The sequence below is a fragment of the Amphiura filiformis genome, chromosome 2 (assembly GCF_039555335.1).
Source record: "Amphiura filiformis chromosome 2, Afil_fr2py, whole genome shotgun sequence".
Lineage (NCBI taxonomy): Eukaryota > Metazoa > Echinodermata > Ophiuroidea > Amphilepidida > Amphiuridae > Amphiura > Amphiura filiformis.
Genome location: NC_092629.1, coordinates 25510342 through 25522142, shown reverse-complemented (window position 1 = coordinate 25522142; position 11801 = coordinate 25510342).

Sequence of the window (11801 nt, the reverse complement as noted above, 5' to 3'; positions counted from 1 at the left end):
GTATTATTCAATTAAGTTTGGTGTTTCTTCATTTGAAAAAAAAAATCCGCAAAAGGAAGAAAAATGCTGTGTTGACCAATAGGCCTATATGAAATGACATTTGTAATATTTTCCGTACCGGGGTTCAAGTGCAAGGAACCAGATCTGGTTTCTTTATAAGAAATCATTTACGGGAGATATTCATCATTTTCTACACCGGTATCCAAAGATTTATCGTCTGAATATCAATCGTGCATAGCACATTTACGTGTATCGATCCCGTGTATTCATTTCAGTGTCTCTGGTTGTATAATGTAATTATTAACCGGGCGATGTCGGTGTGCGTGGCTTACTACTCTTTCTTCTTTCCTTCTTTCCTTCCTTCCTTCTTTCCTTCCCCTTAGCCAAAATGCAGAGAGGGAGTTGTGGCTACCTACGTCATTGCATAGCTTCTTGCCAGTGGCGGCGCCACGGTGGGATGGGGGTCAAATGCCCCAGTCAGAACTCTTACCGCCCTGTTTCCCAGTAAAACCCCAAAATTACGAAAATTTCCACTTTTTGCAGCAATTCTGCGCAAAGTTTGTTGATTTTTTCCCCACCCCTTAAAAAAAGTCAATCCCCAATGCCCCCCAAAAAAAATTCCTGGCGCCGCCACTGCTTCTTGCCATAGCGGATCACCTTCTGTTATCGCAGATACTGGAGGCCGGTCGACTGCATATCCGTCAGTACACGCTTTTCAATACGGAATAAATGCTAATCGTGACATCATCCAAGCAAAATTCATTTCCCATTGAAAAAACGTGTATTGACGGATATATTGACGGATATGCAGTTGACCGTTCTAATTGTATACGGTCAGCTCTCGGTAGTCACGTGATACTGTCCACGTGAGCCTCAATTTAATAATCCAAGGTTTTGTCTCTCGTTTTTAGTAATCTCGTTTATTACTGAATACTCTGCTGGTGTAGCATACCGGGTCTGATTGAAGTGACGTCGAGAGCTATCGAGTTCAAAGCATCTCATTGAGAAGCGCAATATTATTGGATTCAAAGTATTGGTAAGTAATCAAAATATAACAGTAATGCCAGTACAGTTTGATCAGCTCTTAATCGGCGGGCCTTATAACATCGCGGATTAATATCAATATATATCTTTCGAGATTGTCCTGTGACAACTCGTCAGAAGTGTCACAAATTATTAATTCAGGTCCTATACTTTACCGATTTTATTTAACACGCACATAGACCAGACAGGTCAACTATATTTCCCGCCGATTACGAGCAGATCAAAGTACAACTAGTTTTTGTTTTTTTAATTTCGAATTTTACGTATTCTTTTTTTTTTCTTCATATTGTTGTAAGAGAAGCAATTGTATGAATAGAAAAAAGATATCCCACAAAGGAACCTTTTCAACTTCAAATAACAAAATAATTTTCAGACAAAAAAAGTCTCTGCAAAATTCTTTAATTGGCCTAAAATTAGAAAAGGGATCTTAATTCTGATTTCCTAATTTATCATTTAATAACTGTTAAATAAAACTCAATCCTGTTTTTGCAAGGAGGAACCCGACAAACATAAATAAAATCTGTTCTTCTTATTTTTCGTATACCGTAAAACCCCGTCTACAAGCATATATAGTGTTTTTATAAAAAGCTTAATTAATTCGAAGCCAGCGTTAATATACCAATACAATAGATCGGTCTTAAAATAATACTTGTTTGTATATGCTTGGATCCGTAATTTATTTGCTCAAACTCCATAATGGCGACTGGATGTAATGTAGCTTTCATCAGAAGCACTATATATGCTTGTAGACGGGGTTTTACGGTATTTATATTTGCTTCAATAAATTGAGCACTTATACTAGTCTTCAACTGCATGATTCGGAAGGATAAGGCAAGACAATTTAAAACTAAATGTACTATAATTAAATATTCAAATGATCCTTAAACCTCTTAATTTACAGATTCCAAGGCAATTTAAATTATTAAAATGCAAATACGTGCAGACCGTTAGCGCATAAGAATGAAAATTGTTCGTTTCAATTATAATGATTGCGTGATGCAGTTAGTTTCAACCTCAGATACAATGGCCCGCTCCAAATCAATTTGTAAGCGTTAAGCGCTCTTTAGCAAAGTCATAGTTCATTGAATTTGCAACTTTTTGCACAAGATTTGCAATTTAAAGAGAATTGGCCATTGCTCATTCTAGTGACGCTAGTATATGGACAATATAAGTGTGCTTTTTCATTTAATGACATAAAATATTGTAAGGAACACTTGAGGTTTTGACTTTTAAAACTTACATTTTGGTCAAAAAAAATGTGCTTGGATAGGTAGTTTACAACAGATTTTCCACATTCGCTTTGCTATAACATTGAATTGCGTTATCTGTTGACCTAGTGACGAAAAGTGTTTTAGGGGGAAGTGTTAGCTTTCGTTTGATATTTTAAAAAATCTGATGGGATGAAGGGAACACTTGAAGTTTCGACAAAAACCAATCAAAGAGGCCCATTTTTCAGCTAGAAGCTCCACATCTCTTACATTGCTATGCACTCAACCGTGTAGTGTAATCAAAGACTGTGCGGAGACAATTCACTGCTTGCTTGAGAGATCTGGGACGAAAATGTGTGCTCAGGACGGTGTATCAAGGTGGAAATTGTACACATGATGGTTTATAAGAGAATCGTTTTTGTACAGAAACCGTTCCATATGACATGTGAAATTCACGATTAAATATTAATTTAGATGATAAAATAGGATGTTTCTTTTTGGTTCGCTAAAGGCCAAAATATAGTCCGATATTTTTGCGGGCGTTTTACCACTAAAGTTTTATTCAGATTTCCTTTGACAGCTTAACCATCGCGTATACGTACGCGACGTCAAGGGTGTGCATTGGACCTTGTGCAAATAATACCCGCTGGACGGCTATCAGTACGCTTAATTTGTAAAAGGAAATCTGAATAAACCTTTAGGTTGGACGTCGTGTGTTGCGTTCTCTTTTGCGATTTCTGTTGTCCATTGTGACCGTTGGCTCTTTCTGGTCAGATGGTCAGCTTTGTAGCCTTTGTTCGAATTTAAGCTGCTGCGGCAGAGGCTATGGAAAATTAGCCGCCACGTCCATTGCAACTGTGAAATGTCCGCTAGACCTCCGATTATATTTTGAATTTTTAACGGGTTTCCCCGTTACCATTATTCTGGGCTTTGTTTTGTTTATTGACGTCTACCGATGACAAGAAAGAACGGAAAAACACCCGCAAAACCCCGGACTATATCTCAGCTTAAAGGTCAAACTATAGTCGAGCGTCTTGCCGTTGCTACAGACGAAGCGCGTAATTTTCCATTGCGTCTTCCCCAGTTGCGTCTAGGGTTTACTTTAACGCACAAATCACGCACTTTCCGTAGCGCTAGTTTATAATGCCAGATTACAAATAAACTGAATTAGTCAAATAAAATTCACCTATAGGGATATTTTTAATTTAACAGAGTCATAATCCTACTAATTACGAGGACAATTGAAGCTTGCACTCTCTCACTGTGTAGAATTGACAGTCACAGACCACACATAGTTACATTTATACAATACATACAAGATCTTATGATTTGAAAAGACCGCCACTTCAGTTAATTTTATTCATAGCTATAATTGGAAAAAGAAAACACGTTGCAGCGTTAAGGGATCTAAAATGAGCGTTTATTGCGTTTCGACAGTATTTTTTGTGGGACATATGAGAGCACCTCAGACCTATCGAATTGCATTCTGAATACAAAGCATGTCTTTCTGATATCAAATAATTTTCATTTTTTGAAAATCACAATATAATACTAATTTTATGACAAATTATAAAAATTTGATATTTTTCAAATTTTTGATATATAATAGTCCTCGAAGTAAATTATATAAATCTAATGACATATTCTTAAAGTGTATGTAGCAGGAGGAAAAGCCGACGGTCAATTGAAAATTTTGACCTTTCATATTGAAGATATGGATTTTTTCCCAAAAGACCTAATTTTTTTGGTGTTTTGGGAAAAAAAATCCATATCTTCAATACGAAAGGTCAAAATTTTCAATTGATCGTCGGCTTTTTCATCCCACCTACATACACTTTAAGTATAAATCATCAGATTTATAAAGTTTACTTCAAGTACTGTTAAATATCAAAATATCAATTTTAATAATTTGCCATAAAATATGTATTGAATTGCGAATTTCAAAAAATCAAAATTATTTGATATCAGAATGACAGTCTTCGTATTCAGCATGCAATTCGATATGTCTGATGTGCTCTAATGTCCCAAAATAAATACTGTCCAAACGTTCATACCCCAGCCCTTAAACCATTTCTGTATTTATTCTTAGTTTTAGGCCAAACGAAAAAGAGAATACTTGTATGGTGATGGTGGTGCATTTTCCTTTAATATGTCAATGTGTGATTATAATCTTAAATCATAGAATATATGCCGTTATTTTTGGACTGTATTAAAACCTATTGCTTGACTTGCAGTTGAATATGTGTTGAAAGAATATGGTAATGTAATGTCGGCGCTTTGAACTTCCAATCGGCGCTTTGAAAACAAAAACTGACAAAAAATTTCTAGAGTTATAAACGTTAAAGAGGATAATGAGCATGCGCAGATCGTAAAAAATGAGTCATTTCAGATGATGAATGGCAACGCTGCACACCGACATCGCCCGGTTAATAATTAGGCCAAAAAAAAAAGATGTTTGCTTGCCCTCAACCGACTGACCCTAATTTTGGAAATCAGAAAAAGGTTTTTTTTCTATTTACTGTACAAAAGAATACCGACCCTATTTTTGGAAATTCCTGAAAAAGTTTATTTTTCTTTTCAAATTTTTGCATTCTAAATATGTAAAAACAAATGTATTTTAGAGCTTGTGTTCAACATTTTAGTTGTTTTGTAATGTTAGTTGATTCATTTGACACCAGAATTGTCTGATTTTTCATATTTTGAGCCTTAATTAATACAAACAGTAGAGTTTGCTAGTAATTAAAAAAAAAAAAAGAAGAAAAAAAAAAAAGAAGAAATCCTGACCGACCGACCCAATTTTTGAAATTCATTTGACGATTGATATTCAGACGATAAATCTTTTGATACCGGGGTGGAAAATGATGAATATCTCCCGTAAATGATTTCGTATAAAGAAACCAGATGTGGTTCCTTGTACTTGAACATATATGTTCAACATATATTATCGTCGTTAGGTTGCGCTTTGAAAAACCAGCGTGCGTCTTGAGATGAAAAAGTGACCAACATCATCAGATTTTATATAGCGCAGCGTAGACCCTCGTGGAGGTAGTCTCGGCCCAGACTGTATGTGGCTATCACGAACATACAGGATCGACGAGTGTCAGACCGACTGACACAAACTAACTATGTAGAAGACTATCGTAAAGGCAGTTAAAAGCATATAACAATGGCATATGTATGCTCGCTGACCGTACAGAGGTCAGTCACAGGCTAATATCATTAGCCTTAGTCGGATGTCCTTCAGCCTATTATGTGTTTTATAAACAGGTGGGAACACCCATTCATGGCTGTGGATTCACCCTACCATGGCATTTTCTGCCATGAAGATATCGGGACGATGACACTGTGCGCTGCATTCGTATTAGGAATGTGACGTATCTTTTTATCGTACATGGTAGTGTGCTTAGCCTGGGTCGCTCGGCCTATCTCGAGCAAAATTGCCATGCGTGGCTGTTGAACATGTTGAAGAACTAGTGGATTCGCTCTACTATCACGGCCTTTTTTGACACGAGGATTATAGGGATGATGACGCTGTGTGTCGTGTATAATATTATACGCATCCTATGCGTTTCAACCAGAAAGGGGTATATTAGAAATGTCGTTCGCGTTTTAGCTAAAAAAGGGCATTCTTGAATGACAAAAAATTCTCGAAATCGCTAAATATAGGAATATTTTTATCCTAAAATCTTCACGAAATGAGATGTAAAAGGAGTGGTGTTTGCTGATGAGCTGGAGTATCCGCGGATACAAGAGCTTACAAGGAGTGCCGGAAACGAATGACCGGGGTTGGCTATCGTCATCTGGTTTTACCCTGATTTTGTCATCGCTACCTGCGCTCACACATAATGTTCTCTATAATATTAAGAGCAGTTCATATTAATACGGTATTTGGAAACCTCAACCAGTGATTGTAATTCAAGAGGGAATCTATGCTTTTAACTCTCGGTGTTTATTTTTAATTTGCAGATCATGACAGCCATCATCATAATTATGCCGTCCATGCCATGATAAACAGACGACAATCCTGACAAAAATGATGAACTGTCCGCTTATTCCTCGTGTTCTTTATTATTTAGGGTTATTTTTACTTTCATTTCCATTTCGTATTAATTCTCAACATGCTAATAACGATGATATCTATTCATCGGGTTGGGCGTTTTGGGGAAATAGACTATTTGATTCGTATGATCTAAATCATGACTTGAACAACAGAGAGAATGCTTGTTTTAAGACATATCATTCGACGAATAATAGAACCATAATGTTTCTTGCTGGTACCGAAATAGGATGTACTATTACGATTAATGCATTCTCTCGTTCACGGTTTATAATCGACATACAACATATAGAAGCAAATTACAATTACTCCATGTTTATTATGGAACAAATTAACAAAGGTAAAAGCTCAGCATCCTCTACAAAAATCTATTCTTTCCCGTTTGATTCTTGTACAGCTGCCACACTAGTAGGGACATCCTTAGTTTTTCATTTCACAAGGATATACATCCAATTTACCATCGTTTCTCATGTTATCAGTAACACTATTGATAGTACTATTGATATTCAACAACCCAATTGCAATCTTACTGAATTTCAAAACATTCGGCAGCTTTTTCCGTATGCAATTCGGCTGCCACCTTTAACCATAAAGAGCAGACTTGAAAATAGGGCTGTTACAATGGTGATGTACGAGTACGAAGTCAGTTGTCTTGATAATTGTACTTGTTCATTGGGTCACACACTGTGGGTAACAAATTGCCAAGAGGAAACAGATAAAGATTTGCTCATTTGTGATCCAAATACAGCGGGTCTCTCGTTTTACGATTGTAGAATAAATGGCATCGAACCAGAATCATTTTGGTGTTTTAAGTCCTTACAGAAGTTGGAACTGAGTCGTAATAACATTAATGTTCTGCCTCGGCATGTTTTTAATGGTCTGACCAAATTGAGGTACTTAGATTTAAGTAGCAACAGACTGACAACGTTACCTACGAATATCTTTGGTGATCAGGTTAAACTAAATTATTTTTAACATTTAAGAATAACATAACATCACTATCAGATAGTATCTTCGCGTCAACTTTGAATCTTCGGTTATTGCGACTGACTGACAACAAACTCACTACCTTACCATCGCACGTGTTCAATGGCTTAACAGTCCTGACCGATTTACACTTACCGTCTAATCAACTTGTTACCTTATCAAGTGATATCTTTATTAATCTTGTTCGATTAGAGTTTCTTGACTTATCTAACAATTATTTGACCCAATTACCGAAATGTAACATTTCAACTCTGATTATGGTGTTTATAGATAGAAACCATTTGACGCAATTGAAAGCAGGCGTGTTTAATCTCACTGGAGATATTTCCCGATTGTATCTCTCGTATAACAGTCTAATTGATCTACCAGAGGGGATATTCAATTCTACCATTAACATTAATGAGCTACGTTTGGGATACAATAATCTTATTGTATTAACACCTCAGTTGTTTAAGAACCTAACACAATTAAGCCAAATCTCTTTAAACTCTAATAACATAACAAATTTACCAGTTGATATTTTTAACGACCTTGAAAATCTAATTTTCTTGAACCTGTCTGACAATAAATTAACAACATTACCAAAATTAAACTTAGTAAACCTAGAAATATTGTTTGCATCTGATAACAGTATATCGTCAATCCCTAGTGGTCTTTTTAACATGACTTTAAAATTGAGGTCTGTAAACCTGAAATACAATAATCTCAATACTTTACCAACAGGTATCTTTAGTCAGTTGATTAAGCTAACGCAAATTTCGTTATCTAGCAATCAAATTACAACTTTGTCTGTCCACATTTTCCAAGATCTGGTTAATTTACAAGATTTAGAATTGCAGGATAATTCATTAGTAGAATTACCAGAATTAATTTTTGCTTCGAACTTGCAATTATCATATCTAAGAATTGACAGAAACAATATGGCAAAGTTTCCGAACACTTCAGCTTTGCCAAACATCAGATATCTAATTGCCAATAAAAATAGATTGACTTCATTTGCAACCGGTCCTGTTGCTTCGATGAGTTTAACATATCTGATAATCTCAAGCAATTTGTTATCTTCGATACCTATGAATCTTTTACACCATAAAAATGAATTGCTTATTCTTAACATGGATGATAACATGATTACTACGCTGCATAACGAAACATTTCGTGATCTTACCGCATTACAGCAGCTAACCATCAGTAATAATTCGTTAAGTGAATTACCGCTACGAATATTTGATAGACTGCACAACCTTGTTACCCTTGACTTAGGTATGAATAATTTACGAGTAATACACAATTCAAGTTTTGAAGCCTTGAAAGTCTTAAAGGCCTTATTTCTGCATTATAATGACTTGGAAGTACTACCGCGCAATATATTCATGTCAAATACGGAACTTAGAGTCCTTTCAATTAAGTTCAATAAACTATCCGTACTGCCTGATGGTATATTTGACACATTTGTTAAATTAGAATCTTTGGAAATGAACTTCAATTACCTCAAAGAAGTTACAGTTGACTTGCTTGACGCACTCCAAGATTTAGAAACATTCATTTTGTCAAATAATCACATTCTGCACCTTTTGAGAACATGTTTGGTGCAACAAGGAAGATACGTACCCTACATTTATGTTGCAATGCAATATCTAGTTTACCTATGGAGATCTTCACACCGTTAGTTTCCTTAGGATCGTTAAACTTAGCAAACAACGCTTTGACCATGTTGCCTCCTCTGTGTCAATGCATCCATTTGATACATCTTGAACTTCAAAACAACCTTATATTAGAATCAAGTTTTGACAGTTTTCAACAGTTTGAAGAATTAAAAATGTTGACATTACAAAATAATAGCATTAGACTGCTTCCTACGGGAGCATTTGAAGGTTTCTATAGTCTTAAGGTACTTTATCTGAATTCAAACAACATTTCTAGTGTTGAGAAAGGTGTTTTCAAGCATCTAAACAGTCTTTCAATCCTCGACATGTCCAATAATAACATTTCCGAACTTATTGATGATACCTTTATTGGATTGGAACGTCTTGTTGTATTGAAACTTCAACATAACAAACTAAAACACTTTGACGCAAATACATTAGAGAATACCGCACATTTGAGTATCTTAAATTTGTCAAATAATCGTATTCAAGATGTATTGAATCACAATGGGCCGAAAAAAGAGCAACATAGGATCGATTGTGATTTAAGGGGTAATTCTCTTAAGTCCTTAACTATAAAGTCGTTTTCTGGTTTGCGTAACATGACGATTTTTGTTGATGAATACGCCCCATGTTGTTTTATGAGTAGAAATATTACATGCCATGCAGGTAGTGCCCGGCCCTCGTATATGACATGCAAGCGAATGCTACCCAATATAATGTTACGATTGACTATGTGGATTATTGGCTTATTTTCAGTTGTTTTTAATATATGTGCCATCGGACAACGCTTTGTTTCGAAACTGGATAATAAGGTACAAAATGCACTGATATTAAATCTTGCCTTTTCGGACCTTTTAATGGGAATTGCCATGGTTATCTTAGCCTCTGTAGATTTATATTACGCCGATTACTTTCCAAGTTTTTCAGTTGCGTGGATTAACGGCTATCTTTGCAAGGCAGTTGCTGTGTTGTCCACTCTTTCAAGTGAAGCGTCGGTATTTTTAGTTACACTTATTAGTATTGATAGATACCTTGGAGTCGCATACCCGTTAGGTATCCACCGTGGATTAGGTTATACCAGGATGAAGATTTGTGTCTCTATTTGTTGGCTTCTTTCATTAATACTTTCTGTAGGATCAATTATATTAGAAATATATGTTCCAAGAGGTTACGATATTTCAGAAGTATGTGTCGGTTTACCGATTGTTAAAAGGGTAGTTGCCTTAGAGAACCCGGAATTGGTTTCGCTTACAAGGCACGAATACAAGCTTGACTATATAATACAAGTCGAATATCGTTCCAATAGTTTGTCTCAAAAGACTTATGCACAAAGATACGGGGAATGGATGCTCGTCAGTAGCTCTTTTATTGAATCTATTACTTACAAAGTTTCTGAAATTTCGGGACATATATTGGCCAGTTACTTATCAATAATCATGTTTGTTGGACTGAACCTGATATGCTTTTTGGCAATAGCTGTATTATATATCCGCATATATGAAATTGCGCGTGCTTCTTCAGCTAAAGTTCAAAGCACAGCAAAAAGTAGAGAAATGCGGATGGCTGTTAAAATGTCTGGTGTCGTTCTGACGGATTTCTTCTGTTGGGTGCCTTTAGCTTTGGCTTGTTTGCTTGTACAGTGTGGTGCGTTTTCAGTTGGGCCAGAAATGTATGCTTGGACAGTAGCTTTAATTCTACCCATCAATTCAGCCTTGAATCCGTTCCTTTATACCTTTGCTATCGTATTAATTGAACGTTTTGGATGAACTATAAATTCAGTGTTTTACTTATTTATATACCTGTTGTTATACGAGCGTACATGTGGATAATGTATTTCAGTTATAGGAATCATAAACCATTAACACTATGATAAAATTCACTTCTGCACGCGCAGCTTTGTATTCACATATTCACAAAACTTATTATCTAACCTAGTTATAATAATAATAATAATAACAATAATAATAATAATAATAATAATAAATTTCGGATTTATATAGCGCCTTTTTCCAGAACTTGAAGGATTCAAAGCGCTGTAATTTATCGCTGCCATGGTGAATCATCACAATCAGATCGTATCAACTAGGTAGCAGCCGAACACGTCGCAAACCTACCCGCCCTTAGATTGAAACATCCATCAAGTATTTGTGCAGTTCTCCAAATTCCATTGGGTGAAGGAAGTTTTTGATAACCAACGACTAATCACCGATTTTTTGAAAACAGGAGGAAACCGGAGATCCCGGAGAAAACCTGCGAGAGCGAGCATGGAATAGGGATAAACCAAGTGCCCATACAGTCCTTGGGTACGGCCGGGGCTTGAACCCGGGACCTCAATAGCGCAAGACGAGGGAACAACCGCTGCACCACCTCGCTGTCCCTAAGGATCAGTCATTCCACAAGGATCAAACTTTAAGGGCTACTGCTCTTTACCATATACAGTAGGCCATATTGAAGACATACCGGGCAGTCATTAATTCAATGTACACATCTTTGCAGATGAAACACATGGTTTTCTTCTGTATAATCTCAACTCACCTGATGATGAACTCTTATTAGGAGGAAAGTGGAATGATGTATTCGATATTAAGATTATATGACTCGTCTGGTTTCATACGGTCATGCCGCTTGTCGCTGAACGGAGTGCTGAGCGCGCATTGCAGACAAAAGGAAACATTCAAGGCTTGTCATTGGCTGATGCCGGTTGTAGTAGCGAAAGGAAAGTCTGACTGGGTCATCATGGAATGTGGCGAAACTAAACAGATATGGAACAATATTAAAGAAAGACACATTCAAGTTGATCATTAATATATTTGTAGAAGTGTGGAACTAGTATTTGCGTGATAAATATAATGAAATAAA